Source organism: Vombatus ursinus, unplaced genomic scaffold (assembly GCF_900497805.2).
Source record: "Vombatus ursinus unplaced genomic scaffold, bare-nosed wombat genome assembly UNPS02014813.1, whole genome shotgun sequence".
In the NCBI taxonomy this organism is placed as follows: Eukaryota; Metazoa; Chordata; class Mammalia; order Diprotodontia; family Vombatidae; genus Vombatus; species Vombatus ursinus.
Window position 1 is genome coordinate 5,931,262 of NW_020954591.1, and position 14,372 is coordinate 5,945,633.

The 14,372-nt window shown below is 37.2% G+C and overlaps 1 long non-coding RNA gene across 2 annotated transcripts in view; it reads right to left on the minus strand.

The window, feature by feature from the left end:
• Nucleotides 1-8,004: 8,004 nt before the first annotated feature.
• The window catches only part of LOC114054450, a 145,112-nt gene continuing 138,744 nt past the window's right edge, over nucleotides 8,005-14,372 (minus strand). The window contains exons 4-6 of one of the 2 annotated variants that reach the window (XR_003570483.1): nucleotides 11,739-11,800; nucleotides 11,056-11,128; nucleotides 8,005-9,081 (exon numbers count right to left, since the gene is read on the minus strand). This is a non-coding gene — a long non-coding RNA (uncharacterized LOC114054450). The remainder of the gene's footprint in view (nucleotides 9,082-11,055; nucleotides 11,129-11,738; nucleotides 11,801-14,372) is intronic. The other variant, XR_003570482.1, reaches the window with a different exon arrangement.

Below are 14,372 nucleotides of genomic sequence, written 5' to 3' on the forward strand. Positions count from 1 at the left end.
CACTGACCTAAGTTGTCTTTGGCGTTCCTGGTTGAGAAGTCTGGAAACTGCCATAGCTGCCCACGATTCAGTCCTCTGAGGCCTGCTCCAGGTTCGCTGTGGCCTGGGTGCCCACGCTGAACTGAGCTCCTCTCCCTGCCCGACACGATATACCTTTCTGATCAACTATCCAGGCTGTCTTCAGCTGGAAATTTGTTTCACTCTGTCTTTTTGTGGGTTCTGCTGCTTTAGAATTTGTTTAGAGCCATTTTTTAAAGGTATTTGGAGGGGTTTGGGGGGAGAGTTCAAGCAAGTCACTGCTTTCCCTCTGCCATCTTGGCTCCGCCCTCTATCTTTCTCTTTTCTAACACTGCCACCACTCTGCTGCAGGCCTTTATTACCTTATACCTAAACTATTGAAATAGTTTTCTGGTTGGTCTCCACGGCCAAGTCTTTCCCCACTCTAGTCCATCTTTTACTCAGTTGTCCAATTGATCTTATTATTGTGCAAGTCTGATCATGACCCCCTCCTTTTGTAAACTACAGGGGTCTGCTATTATCCCCAGAACCAAATATAAAATCATTTGTTTGCCTTTTAAAGTCTTTCATAATCTCTTTCCTACTTTTCCAGGCTTCTTATACCTTACTTCATTCCACATATATTTTTGATGCAGTGATACTAGTGCCCCTGTTGTTTGTCAAAAAAGACATTCCATCTCCCAACTTTGGATATTTTCACTGGCTGTCCCCCATGCATGGAATTCTTTTCCTCCTCATCTCCAAACTAGGGCAAGTCATTTAATGTCACTTTCCTCATCTGTAAAATGGGGATAATAATATCACCAAACATGCCAGGTTTGTTGTGAGGATAAAACGAGAAGGTACAAACCTTAACACACTACATAAATTCTATTATTTATGTGTTTGTTCATTCATTCATGCATTTATTTGTTTATTTATTTATTATTATACTTACTTCAGAGTTCCACACATCATTCTGTTATAGCTAGATGGCAAAGTGGATAGAATAATAAGCCTGGAGTCAGAAAGAGCTGAGTTCAAATTGTGCCACAAAGGCTCACTAGCTTTGTGACCCTGGACAAGTCACTTAACCTCTACCTGCCTCCATCTCTTCATCTGTAAAATGGGGATAATAATAGCACCAGCCTTCCAGGATTGTTGTGAAGTTGTTGTGAGATATATTTTTAAAGAGTTTTACACACCTTAAAGCACTATATAAATGCTATTATTTTGATTATTATTAATATTTTTACTAGTATTTCTCAGTTCTTGTTGTTCAGTTGTTTCAGTCATGCCCAACTCTTCATGATCCCATTTGGGGTTTTCTTAGCAAAGATACTGGAGTGGTTTACCATCTCCTTTTCCTGTTCACTTTAAAGATGAGGAATTGAAGTTAATGGATTTGCCTAGGGTCACACCCTGATTTGAACTCAGAAAGATGAGTCTTCCTGACTTCAGGGCCAGCACTCTACTGCACCACCTAGCTGTCCCTAGTATATCTCAGTAGTATCTCCTATATCCAGTAGTGGGTATGCCTTAAATTTATAGCCAGGTTTTCAGGAAACCAAGAGCTAATTTCAGTTTGAAGGCAGAATTTTAGAGAGGACAAACTCATCAGCTATTTATTTTCAGACATCTTTTTCTTTCTTTCTTTTGCCCCTAGAAATTCACTAAGATAAGCCGCAGAAAAGATGGCAATCTACATTGGTAGAGAGAGTTCTTTACCAGGAGCTCTCTATGCTGATGAAATCTTCCCAGCCAGTGAAGAAAGGAAAAAATTCTGAAGAAAAAAAATTTAACCTCTTAGTGCCCCTGGCCAACTCTTGCAGGCAGAATCTATAGCTGACCAGCATTGATTAGTAAAGGGAGCATCCTTACTGAAAGTGTCCTACACTGATGAAATCATAAGTGAAGTTTAAAAAAAAGTGAACCAATCACCGTAAGTCTATAATCATCAAAGCATTGGGCTTATTCAATACATTTTAAATGTTTTGCTTTAAATCAGGAAAAATCTAGGGACATCAAGATTTTTTTTTCTTTCATCATATCTGTATGTCTGTGTGTAATTCTTGTGAAGAGGATCAGTTGGAAGTGCAATAGAAAATATTTTTTCAGAGGAGAATTTGTGGAGACTCTTTTAGAAACTACTGACACTAGCAGTTTAGACAAACCATTAGTGTGAATGGAGTGCAATATAAAAAGGCTCCAGATTCTGCCTTCCTCCCCCATCCCCATATGTACCTTATCTTTTGAGGACCAGTGAAAAAGACATGATAGATTCAAAAAGAGCATTCTGATATTTGCTTATTTCTGTATTTTTCTGCTTTTTATATTTATGCTGTGAATCCTACTTAAAAATTGACTTTGTAAAGGTGAAAATTTTTTTTCAAAAGGTATATTAAGTCCTTGTATCACATTTGGTTTCACTCTTTTATTTTTCATTTTGTAATTGATCAATTTTCTTAAAAAAATAACAACAGTATGTGGACCCCACTACTGCCTGATTATCTCCTGATCTGTTCCCAGGAATAAAAAAGCATAAACCTCAAGACTATATGACAAATGTGTTTCTGGAGCCATTGAATTCAAACATGCTCTTTTATAGAACTTGGCTTGGCACTCTCAAATTAGAATTGATCATCCAGTCTCCTCTGGATTCTTGCTGTGGACACCTGTCTATTAGTTGCTCAGTGAATACCACTGTTAACTTTTGTTGCCAAAGGAATCTGGGCTTCTCTGCCTAAATGCCATCATGCACTGTGGGAGAGAGGACAGACTCTTTGTCTTTTAAAAGTCCTAGAAGAGGAAACCAGAATTAAACACCCTGTAGAATTGTATCTTTTAATGGTATGGTTGGGCTTATTGTTCAGCGGCCATGTGAGTAATGTCTTTTTGTCTCAATAAGGTTTCCACTGACAGAATTCTGTGAAGCTTGAGGTATCCATTGTGTTAAGTGTTTCTAGGAGACAAAACTTACAGAACACTCACAGGGTACATGCTCCACTCAAGCATCCATTAAGCTTTAAATTCCATTTATAATGATCAGCCCTGGTGGAAATCCTCCCTTGATGTCTTATAGTTTGGTGGTGACCCTGGATTACTGAAGGCTAATCCTGCAACAGGAAACTCTGACAGGTCTGGCCAAGTTATGGGCAGATATGGGCACAAGAATGGATGGCAGTCAACTGAAAACCAGGCTGACTAATTTCAAAAAAACTCATTGGCAGTATGGCCATCAGAGGATGATTTTTCCCCACAATAGTTCACAAAGATTATCTCCTGGGGGGAGGGGGAGGAGGAAGGAGGAAGAACTGTGATCATCAGAGAACATCCCAAATATTGATGTAGGTGGAATCTTGGACCACAAGGCTATTTTCCCCCATTGGTTTCACTTTCATTCAATGAGCCCCAAAAGATACATTTTTTTATAGCTTGCCTATCTTAGTAAATATCTCAACATGGTTATCCTACACTTCTCCTTCAACCCACCCATATATGCCAGTTCAGTTCTCCAGGGGTGGGGTTCATCTTTTAGACCTCTATAATCACACACCTATCACATTCAGTTGAATGGCAGTGCCAAGATTGCCTTTGTCTCTGGGCCCTCCCTACTTCTGAAGTACTGCTGTATTCCCCCACTTAAAGGTCTGCATATGCCTTGATGCCTTTGGGTAACACAGCTGGTTGAGAATCCTAGATGTATTGAAACATAAACGCAAAGTTCAAATGAAAGAAATTTATAATTTTCTTTCTTCCTGCAAAACCAGCAAATAGTAAGTAGACTTTATGTATTGTTCAGACACTCGCTAAACTTATAGAATAATTTAAAAATTCATTTAAAGTATTTTAAAACATGAAAGTGACAACTTTTGTCCCAGCTAGGTCTCTCTCTCTGAAAACCTTTTCTCTTAACTGTGTGTTCTTTATTAGGAACATTCATCTTTTTGCCAATCAGTGCCACCAGATAGTTTTAAACTCCATGGTAACAGTATTAACTATTAGCAATACTAGGAGTAACAATAAAAATAATTATTATAATAAATGCCTCCTTGGGGAAAAAAATTCTTAACCCCATCAGGAATTTGTTCTCCTCTTTGTCTCCTGGAGGCAAATTATAATAATTGTTTTGTCAGTTGATGGGAGACATCTTAAACTTCATGCCACATCACCTCAGAGATCTCAACTTTTAGCTGCCACTCAGATGTTAAATAATAGCAGGGAACCAGGCAGGGAATTGATGTTTTCTGATCCTTTGAGGTAAACTCTAGAGAACAGAGTTCAGTGCACTACTCACAGCACTTCTCCAATCCCACAGTGCTTGGAAGTTATTTCAAGTAAGAAGACATGGAGAGAATAGGTACTAGGAACACAGTTGGATTATTGCAGCAACCCAAGAGCAGCTCTTCTCCAGACTTACCGTATCCGCTAAAGGAGATGAGCAGCAGTAAAGAACAGAGAAGAAACAATGTGAAACTGAAATAGCATGTGTCTAAAATAGCATGTGCTAAAAGTGATTTTGTAAAAATGCATGGTGGTATTCTTTGATTTTTCCTTAGTCATTTTATGCCCTATTTGTCTTTGTCTTTTTATTTTTACCTGCATGTTTCATAATAATTCAAAATAACAGATGTCGTGATTATATTTTGTTCCAAAAGTACAAACCTCATAGCTAGTCATCACAGGTAAAAAATATCTACATTGGGAAAGATGTTGGGGAGCTAGAAGGAGGAGGATCCCAGATCCTTCCCTAAGTACTCCATTAAGGCTTAGAGATACACCACTCTACTAAGGGACAGATAGAATTACCTCCTGACCCCTGCACTTGTTATTGTTCAGTTGCTCAGTCATATCTGACTCTTTGTGACCCCATAGATCATAACATGGGCCCTTGAAGTCTTTGGGGCAATTCCATCATGGCTAATACAGGAAGTTGTTTTGCCAGACTATATAATCATTATTGAGAGGTTTTTTTAAATATCCCAGTTTTTTAGGGGGTGAGTAGAGGGAGAGACAAATTAGTAAATATATTTGTATGTGTGTGTGTGTATTCGTTTTTTGAAAAATAATGAAAATCATAAACTATTTAAAAGAATCAAATAAAAATAGATAATCAGGGTATGTCTGACTACAAATAATGTTTTGATTCCTAAACTCTTTTCAACCATTTTTGTTTTCATCTCTATTTCTGGTTTTGTTTTAAATTATTTGCTTCTGAAAATCTGAAGGGAAATTTTACCAACATGCAACTCTTGATGGGTAGCCTAATTCCCCCAAGTCAGGTAAATAGATGTTCTTTGTCTTATGTTCTTTGTCCTATCTTGAACCCCATGTCCATTTCTCTGCAAATGAACAATATGAAGGAGGAAAAATAAAGTTATGCTTACCATAAATTAACAAATTACTCTACCAGCATGGTGAGGACATGTGATAGGTTAGATCTTAAAGCACTCTGTTTCATAGAAAGCAATGGAATTTTTCACATTATGCATTCTACAAAATGACACAGGATCAATGTGACTGATAGCTTCTGAGTAACTCACAAATCAGGGAAATTTTTAAAAAGAGAAAAAAAAGAGAAGAGAAAAATCATACATGTGCTTGCTAAACAGACTCAAAGATATTTTCTCCCTTTGTAGCAAATGACTCCATTTTGAACAGCCTAATAATAAACAGCCAATTTTTCTATGCTTGTCATTATAAAATGGGCCTAATTCAAAGGATTTTTATAACCAGTTAGGACCTTTCTCTCAATATTTCTTCCTGTATAATTTATTATTATGATAACAAAATAATGTTGAGGATGATGTCACTAGGAACATTCTTATCAAATATGAACTCTTCATCGGGGAGTGACTCCTGTGTAAAAAGAGCCTACGAGTCATTGGTGTCTCTTCCCTTTGAGTTAGAAATGTGAAACTTCACTCTAGTTTCTGAGTTCCAACTTTTGACTGTTCTTTGGGAAATTTATGAATGGCTGTGTAGTGAATAACCAATAGTTCAACAGTTTACTATAAGTGGTATCTGTTTGTTGTAAAGTTTTCAGGTGAAAATTATCAGGTAAAATCATCATATTGTCTTTTTGACCTTACAGCGTGCACTAACATGTAGGCAACAGAGTTTACGGAAAGAATGCTGGACGTGGAGTCAGGAGACACCTGGATTGGAATGCCACTTCTGATACTGGCTGTGTGAACTTAGTCAAGCAGTTTTCCATCTCTGAACCTCATTTTCCTTACTTGTAAAATGAGGATGACAATAATACTGATAATACTTTAGTATAGTGACTAGAGGGCTGACTTTATAGTTAGGAAGCCTTGGCATCAAATCTTCTCTGGCTTTGTAAGTGACCCTAGGTAACTCATTTAACCTTCATTTAAGATGATATATTGCAGAGTATTACAGCAGATGGAGTACCATGCCTAGGGTTAGGAAGACTTAAGTTCAAATCCAGCCTCAGTTACTTACCACAAGACCTTGGGCAAGTCACTTAAACTCTTTTTGCCTTGATTTCCTCATCTGTAAAATGGGATAACATTTTACACCACGCAAGATTGTTGTGAGGATAAAATGAGATTATAACTATAAAGTGCTTAACAAAATGCCTGGCATATAATAACACTACACATATGTTAGCTATTATTATTATTTGCATTGGTAGAGGATGGGGAAGCAAAGTGGTGCAGTGGATGGAGTTCTGGGCCTGGAGTCAGCAAGACCTGAGTTCAAATCTGTCCTCAAACACTTAATAGCTGCGTGACCCTGGGCGAGTTATTTAATCCTGTTTACCTCAGTTTCCTCATCTGTAAAATGAGCTGGAGAAGGAAATGATAAACCACTCCAGTATCTTTGCCAAGAAAATCCCAAATGGCGTCACAAAGAGTCAGACACAACTGAACAACAAAAACAACAAATTGGTAGAGGAAGTTTCTCACCTGGAATTCCTTACATTGATACAATCATAGATCTAGTCCAAAAAAAATTACTTTCCTCACACACTTGCTGTGAAGAGTAAATAAGATGTTTGTAAAGAGCACCATATGTGTCAACTGTTATTATTTCCTTCCCAGGAACAACTGTTTCATGAAGTCAGGTTCTGGGCTCTGAGAGTTACAGTGTATTATACTCAATACAAAGGACAAATTTTTATTTCGAAACTGGTGTTTTTGTTGGTTACCACCCACCCTTCAGGCCATCGCCACTACATTGTTTGAACTCTCCTCTCTTTTCATTATTCCTTTGGTGAGTTCAACTCTGCAGCTGACCACAAGGTGGCAGAGCTCACGTTACAAAGAGATACCCAGCCCAACCAGCGCCCAATGAGTGTAATTATATATCCTTTTACCTCCTAATTTTGAGAGATCTTTTATAAACTGCAATTTTCTCTTCTTCACTGCATTTACAATTTTCTCTGAACAACAAAGAAGTCTCATTTAGAGGAGCTTAGAGGTGGAGTTATGTTTTGACTGCTTGTAATTGTAAGACTTTTTTTCCCCCCAAAGGAAATGGATGTGAAAACTGTATACATTACTGAATTCAGCATTTCAAATATATGCGCATGTAAGCCACTTCCAGTCTGGTTCCACAACAACTTGTTTTATTTTTTCCACATAAACCACCTTCTAAACAACAAATAAAATTCTTGTTATTAATTCCATAAAGTTTTTTTTATAATTTTAATAGCTGAACCCTGTTACTTTTGGCCTTTACCACCCAAATGACATTGTTCAGTTTATTTAAACTCTTACAAAAACAGATAGTAAGGATAGTCATATATGGAAACTCAATATCTTTTTTTAAGGTCTTAGCATTTTAAGATTCAGCTAAAAACAAAAATAAAAACTCATTCTCTACATAGAAAATAGTTGATTTATAAACTGGGCAGTGATTATTGCTGCATTTGCATATCATTATGTGAAGCCTAAACAAGAAAGTTATTTAAAATAGATTAAATGATGTGGAATAAAGCTTCCAAAAGCTATAATTGAAAGTGTCAGAAACATTTGCTTTGAAACAAGTAACATTTAATCACAGAGATAATGCAGAAGCATAAATTTTTGCAGGTTGTTTTCTTCAATCAAATTTACATTTTAATATGTCGACACAGTTCATCACTTCTGGCTGTCTGGTACCAAGCCACGTGTCAAAACTTGTACATACAAAGACTTATGTTAGCAATGGGACTTATTCTAAGCACCGAGAAAATGAAAAGTTAATGGAAACATCTCTAGATTAGATTGTAAAGTTAGTCATTTTAGAATGATGGGCATTCAACCATCTAGGTGTTTTTGATTATTGAAAGGTAAAAATTATAATCATCCATATATACAAAATGACTGTTGTGAGGGTATCTCAATTCTCCTTTAAAATATCCCATTTTACAACTGTCCATAGACGTGGCTACTACCCAAGTCTTTCTATAACACATTGGAATAGACAAAGGGAAAGAACTTTATAGGGTATGTGGTGAGGGTATCTTGAAAGGTCAGTGGGCTGAAGAGAGGCTTCTAAATTTAAGTTTACACCTTGGCTTTATGGTAGCAAATATAAGTCGATTAAAACACTCCTGAATTTTATTTCATTCAATGAGCATTGATTAAAAGTATATGTGCTAGGCCTTATTCTAGGCCCTGAGGATACAAGCATAAAAGTTAGTTGTTGAAGGTAGAAAGGAGTGGGAAGAGCATTTTAGGAATGGTTATAGCATGAGCAAATGCTTGGAGTTGGGAATGTGTACGAAATGTTTAGAGAATGTAAGCTAGAAGAAACTAGCCCAATTATCCCAAAAGGCAAAGAATTGAAGTGGATAGGTTAGGTGGGGACAAACTGTAAAGAACATTGGATGCTAAGATAAGGCGTTTGAGTTGATTCCTGTGATAGGGAGCCATTGTATATTCTTGAGCTGGGGAACAACATCATAAAAGTGTTTCATCTAGTTTGTTTCCTAATTTTCAAACATGTAATGTCCACATTTATAAAACATCCATTAAAATTCCAATCTCCCATCCAACACTGATAATATTCTTCTGTAGTAATAGTCATCAACAATAAAATTGCTTCAGTACTGTCATTAGTATTCCCAACCTGAAAGAAATTAATGAGAGTATGATATCAAGCTGAGGGCAAGCAAGAATTTTCAATTAAATGAGAAACACGTCCCTAACACATACTGTATGTATTCCTAGGACTGTTGCTCACTGTCATCACATGCTGTCAGATAGCATCACTAAGACATTAAGTGTGGGAAGGAGGCTGAAAATATAGCAAGCTGATGGGTTTTTAGAAAAACTGTCTGTAAGATTGATACTTTATTTCCTGAAACATTTGTCTTTCTATGCAAGAACTCATCAATTTTTTTAACTGGCTATTCACCAGTCAAACTTCCCACTTACAACGGTAGAAACTATTGCCTTTGTATCTGGGCAGGTCAGATACCCTTCTTCTGACTATGAGGGTACACACCTCATCCCTTTTTTCCTAGTGCTCCTCAGTCTCATTCTCATTCATTCACCACCCACTTATTAAGTGTCTTCTCTATGCAAAGCACCATGATAATAAGCTTATCAACAAACGATATTTGGAAAGAGTTCTAGATTGGGAATTGGCTCCGAGATTTACCCCAAATTGGCACTAAACTATGGTTTTCCCCTACTTCAGATATCGGCCAATAATCCACAGGTCCTAGAATTAGAAATGACCTCTCTCCAGTTTAGTAGTGCACTAGCCTATTAGTTTGAAATGTGCTATGGACGCTGATTCTCAGAGTAAACCTAGAGTAATTCTTAGAGTAATCCCTAAGAACTGAAGAGTTAGATAAGTACTAATGTAGAAACTCAAACTCAGGTCATCATATGCCAAATTTGGTGTTCTTTCCACTGTAACATATGCTCTCTCTTATAGCATGAAAATGGTCGGAAATGAGTGGAACCAAGCAGCTGGACTTACAAAAGCAATTTGGCAACTCTAAACCCAGCTCTGTATTAAGCACAATTTAAAATTCATATAATATGATTACACATGTATATGTATGCATATATGTACACATGAAATGGATATATACATATAAGCACCCAGGAATATGTGTACATACCTATATAAGTATATGCACATACAGATATACACACATGTAAGTTGTTGCTGTTGTCATTTTAGTTGCGTCCGACTCTTCATAACCCCATTTGGGATTTCTTGGCAAAGTTACTGGAATGGTTTGCAATTTCCTTCTCCAGCTCATTTTATACATGAGGAAATTGAGGCAAACAGGGTTAAGTGACTTGCCCACAGTGACACAACCAGTAAATGTCTGAGGCCAGGATTGAACCCAAGAAGATGAGACTTTCTGACTTCAGCTCTAGAACTCTATCCACTGCGCCACCTAGCTACCTATATATACACATACAAACATATAAACACATACATATACATGTGGATATATCACACACACATATGTATGTCCATGTGTATATATAACTTCAGCAAAAGCTGAAGCCTTCAAATGCAAAATAGATATTCCTTAGGAATATCTAGGAAAAGGTTGAAGGAAAGGTGAAGGCTTGAATATTTTAATTGTATATAAAGAGACCAGGAGAATAATGAAAAGGATATGGTTTATACCAAGCGTAGGCTTCTCTTTGTGTAAATATATCAATATAAATATATATATATGAATTCATAAGAGTCCCAAGGAGTTTAGGGTTTGGAAAGGACTGAACTGAAACTCATCATCCTTAGGCAACGTGGAGTGGCTTATGGGGAGAAAGAGCTTTTGAGTGAGACAGACAGGAAAAGTCAAAGCCATATCCCACTTCAGACCAGGAGATAAAAGATAACTTAAGAGCTGAAGCTCTGGGAGAATCAAAGGAAAGAAGCTACTGCCATTATGTTGTACTAAGATTTAAGAGCTTTGTAACACTCCAACTGAAAAAAGCACACTAACACTCCAAATGAAGAGGGCATAGTCCTACCCAGCCCAGTCAGGATCTAAAGGTAGGAAAAGACTGCAGCTGCCCATGGAAGAGCAAGCCCCAGAGACCAGGGAATCCAGCAGAAATACTATACCTTGACAAGAGCCCAGAAGTCAAGCAACTTGCCTAGTCTCGTCCAGCAGCCACTATCCAGAGACTTAGTAAACCTTCCAAAAAGAGAAAGAACATGAGGCCTTGAGATGTCTTGGCCATGTGTGACCCCTTACATATGTGCCTCACTACCATTGTACTTTGTTTTCTCCTCTTATAGCTTAAATTCCAATGTGCTTTTCTTCCCTAGTGTCTTTATCAAGATTAAAATTGCTCTTTCTAAATATTCAGGTGTCTAGATATCTAAGATATATCTTAGGTATGTATCTGTCTAGAGGAGGTCAAAGACCAAAGGGTCCCATGTGTACCAAAATATTCATTGTAGCATTTTTTGAGCAAAGGACTGGAAACAGAAGGTACCTATCAAGCAGGTACCTAAACAAATGATGGTGCAAGGGTGCAATGAAATCTTTCTGTGCCCTAAGAAGTCATGACTAAAGAATTCAGAGAAACTGATGGAAAGTGAAATAAGCAAAGCCAGAAAAATACTTTGCATAATAATTAGGACAATGTAAATAGAAAGAACAATAAAAGGAAATTGAATACTGTGTAATTATAGTGACCAAAATTGGCTCTGGAGAAGAAATAGAGTAACTTTTACAACACAAAAACATTCAATTGGCTTCATATTTTTTTTGCTCTTCTTTATCGTATGAGTATTTTTACCTCAGGATTCAGCAAACACTACAAATAAGAGCTTGATTTCTTGTTCTGTTCATTGTCTTTACCTAAGAAAGTGATGGAGAAAGTGTTTATGTTGATTAAACTTACAAATATGTCACGTACACTTTCTCCCCATTTTTCAAAGAGTAATTAGTAAACATATACCAGCACACTGCTGACTCTACCCTAGGACACTGGGGTTTGGTAGGTGAGCTTTTATCTTCATGTGTCTCTAATTAGAGAGGCTAGCCATTTCCACATCATTTCATCTCCTACCTTTCCTCTTCCTTTTTTCAGGTCCACTTTACATATTAACTTCCTCCATTATAATGTAAGCTCTTTGAGGGAATAGGCCTATCTGATTTACTTTGCATAATAAATTATCTGTCTGTCTGTCTATGTACTCCATCTGTCTTATTGTCAGTCACATCTGATTCTTCATGACCCCATTTGAGGTTTTCTTGGCAAAGATACTGGAGTGGCTTGCCATTTCCTTATCCAGCTCATTTTACAGATGAGGAAACTAAGGCAAATGGTGTGAAGTGACTTGCTCAGGGTCACACAGCTCATAAATGGCTGAGGCTGGATTTGAACTTAGGTCTTCCTAACTCCAGGGCTGGCACTCTATCCATTGCTCCACTTAGCTGCCCAAGTATCTATTTACCTATCATCTATTTTCTGGTTTTCAAGTTCTTTTGAAGCTTTATTTAAGATTTTCTTTAAGAAACTTATAAAAGGAAGTTGTTCTTAAAAATATCAAAGGACTTCAAGTGAATTCTGTTGTGTCTCTTTTTAAAACATCTATTTCTTGGTTTACAGTATAGTGTTAAAATGATGGATTCATAAAAAAATAAGTTTGCTGTTGTTGAGTTCAATGAAGCTTGCCTAGCTGAACTAACTACCAAGCACAATGACATTTCTGGGCTTCAAATACTATCATCTCATGCTAACCCCTTCTCCCACCATATACTCACAATCCTTAATGACAAAACAAAAAAAGGAAACAGTTTTTGTATCCATGACTCTGCCACCTATCCTAAATAGATTTTTTCAGTTCAGTAGCCTCTCAGAAGATGAGATACATGACATTTGTTTCAATTGTTTGTTTTTGGACTCCCTCCAGAAGCCTTTGCAGTAGCATGTTTATATCTTTCATTCTAGGTATAACTTAGAACAGAAGAAATAAGATTTCAAACATGGCCAACATGGCAAACATGGCCAACCTTAAAACTGTACTTCATAGAAGCACATGGCCTCAGTCTAGAATAGGGGATCTTAATTTGGAGTCTGTGGACTTATTTTTTAAAAAATATCTTGAGAATTGTATTCCAATATGATTGATGTCTTTTGTAATATTATGTATTCTATTTTGTGCATTTTTTTATTTTGTGCAATTTTAAGAACATTGTTCTGAGAAAAGAGTCTATGAGCTTTCCCCAGACTTCCAAGGGGGACCATGACACTAAAAAGCTTAAGAATCCCTAGTCAAAAAGAATTTTGGAAGTAGTATTAGGCAAATTAGGAATGGGGATGGGAAATAGCTACAATTTCAGGAAGGAAACCTAGCTTGCCCTGCCACTTTTGTTCAAGTTTGGTTTATTGTCCATTTGTAGTGTCTGTCCAAGATATATGTGCTGATGGGCAAACTCTGAATGTAAATCATAGAGCAACAGAGTCTCTGGAGAATAGCAGTTGAGGATGATTGGACAGTGGAGAGGTGCACAATGGGCATGAGGAGGCTGTAACACTTTAGCAATTAGGAGAGAAGAGTTGAAAGACATTACCAAAAAGGAGAAGAGTGATAATTTATAAGCCTGTAAAAGCTTATGCAGGAGAAATAGTGTAGATGTTGTCAGAGAATCGTATGACTAGGAAACAAAAAAAAAAAAAAGATGTGCTGGTCACACAGTAAGGTATAGATTTTAGATCCTGGCATTTTGAATGGACCCCTTGTGGCAAATCTACAAGTCATAGAATAACAGAATTTCAGAGTTGGAAGGAACCTCAGCAGCCATGAAAAAAATGCTCACTATAACAGTCCCTGATCCGTGGTCATCTAGACTTTGCTTAAAGCCCTCTAGTGAGAAGACTCATGTTACCTCCTAACCATTCCACTTTTGGAGACCTACAAGTGTTAGAAAAATTTAGGGACAATAAACCTCAATTTGTCTCTTTGTAACTTTAACCAATCAACAAGTATTTATTAAGTACCTACTATGTGCCAAGAACTGTTAGACATTGAGGCTATGAAGACAAAATGAAACAATTCCTCTCTTCAAGTTTTAATTCTATCAGAAAAGGCAATATGTACATATATAAGTATATAAAAGATAAATGCTAGGTAATTTTTTGAGGGGAGGGAAGCACTAGGAGCTGGGGGAGGATGAAGAAAAGCTTCATTTAGAAAGTGATGTTTAAGGGGCAGCTAGGTGGCTCAATGGATAGAGCACCGGACCTGGAGTCAGGAGGACCTGAGTTCAAATCCAGCCTCAGATACATAACACTCACTTAGCTGTGTGACTCTGGGCAAGTCACTTAACCCCAATTGCCTCACTAAAAAAAAAAAATCAGAATGTAAGAAAGTGGTTTAACTAAATTTCTAAGGAAGCAAAGGATTCTAAGAAGTGGAGGTGAGGA